The sequence below is a fragment of the Limulus polyphemus genome, unplaced genomic scaffold (assembly GCF_000517525.1).
Source record: "Limulus polyphemus unplaced genomic scaffold, Limulus_polyphemus-2.1.2 Scaffold15758, whole genome shotgun sequence".
Taxonomy (NCBI): domain Eukaryota; kingdom Metazoa; phylum Arthropoda; class Merostomata; order Xiphosura; family Limulidae; genus Limulus; species Limulus polyphemus.
Genome location: NW_013681368.1, coordinates 2517 through 4354, shown reverse-complemented (window position 1 = coordinate 4354; position 1838 = coordinate 2517).

Here is a 1838-nt window from a genome sequence, read left to right as displayed (position 1 = left end):
TTAAATATGTGTTATTGTCACTTGAACTACAAATAGCTAATGTTGTTTTCTATATTTAAATATGTGTTATTGTCACTTGAACTACAAATAGCTAATGTTGTTTTCTATATTTAAATATGTGTTATTGTCACTTGAACTACAAATAGTTAATGTTGTTTTCTATATTTAAATATGTGTTATTGTCACTTGAACTACAAATAGTTAATGTTGTTTTCTATATTTAAATATGTGTTATTGTCACTTGAACAACAAATAGTTAATGTTGTTTTCTATATTTAAATATGTGTATTTTTTAATTCAACAGCTTAAAGAAGCTCTACAAAAGACATTGAAGCTACGTAGGTAAGAAAACTTGTGTTTTATTATTATTATTATTATTTAGGTAAGGAAACTTGTGTTTTATTATTATTATTATTTAGGTAAGGAAACTTGTGTTTTATTATTTTGATTATTTAAGTAAGGAAACTTGTGTTTTATTATTATTATTTATTTAGGTAAGAAAACTTGTGTTTTATTATTATTATTATTATTTAGGTAAGAAAACTTGTGTTTTATTATTTTTATAGCTGGTTCTTTCTTATCTCGGTGAACCAGTGTTGTTCGTTATTCGTGTTAGTACTCGGTGAACCAGTGTTGTTCGTCATTCGTGTTAGTACTCGGTGAACCAGGTTGTTCGTCATTCGTGTTAGTACTCATGAAATCAGATTACTGTGTTACAAATTGAAGTAATGATGTATTTTTCAATAACTCTAGCTATGAAAGTGTTATAGTAACTAAAAAGGGGAATTGTTAATTATAATGTTGTACTTCATGTTACGTTACTTTTAGGTTAAATTTTCTCACATCTCAGTATTTTAGGTGTTGTAATGAGGTTTGTAACAATCTGTTCAATTGAAATACTAGTTTACAGAATTAGCCAACTTGAAATACAACTGTTGATCTCTTGCATATTACACATCTTCCATCTATTGTTTTTGGCCATCTTATCGTACTTTGATTGTAACAACTTGATGTAGATCAGTATAAACATCCTGTTTTGTGTGAAAATAGCAAAATATTTATGATATATACTATTCTTGATATCAGTAAATGTCAAACTTTATTTAAGGTATCAGTGTTTGGGGGATTAACATTTCTTCCCTGTAGTTAAATTATTACCAACACAAATGTTTATAGTAAATAACATTGTATGTAGTCAAATATATTATTCTTGATATCAGTAAATGTCAAACTTTATTTAAGGTATCAGTGTTTGGGGGATTAACATTTCTTCCCTGTAGTTAAATTATTACCAACACAAATGTTTATAGTAAATAACATTGTACGTAGTCAAAGCACAAAAACATTTGATTAATATCAGAATCAGAATAAAGATGCTTCTCAACCAGTTTTAGATCAAACCTGCAATGATGTATAGTTGCTGTAATGTTCTTGTATGATTATTAGATCAAACCTGCAATGATGTATAGTTGCTGTAATGTTCTTGTATGATTATTAGATCAAACCTGCAATGATGTATAGTTGCTGTAATGTTCTTGTATGATTATTAGATCAAACCTGCAATGATAGTTGCTGTAATGTTCTTGTATGATTAGTTAAAAACATGCCCAGAACCGATGAAAATGGATTTCAGACATGGCTGAATTGGAAAACGTTTTTCCATGCTACATGTATGTTTGATTAATGTTAACAGTTTTTCGATTCGTTTTTACAATTTTCCAGTAACCAAAATGTAAAAATTCCTGGAATCTGTTCATTAAAGCTCCAAATATCTTAACGCCGACGTCTTTTTTTTCCAAATGATTATGTCGTGAAGTTATGTTAAAAAAGATAAGTGA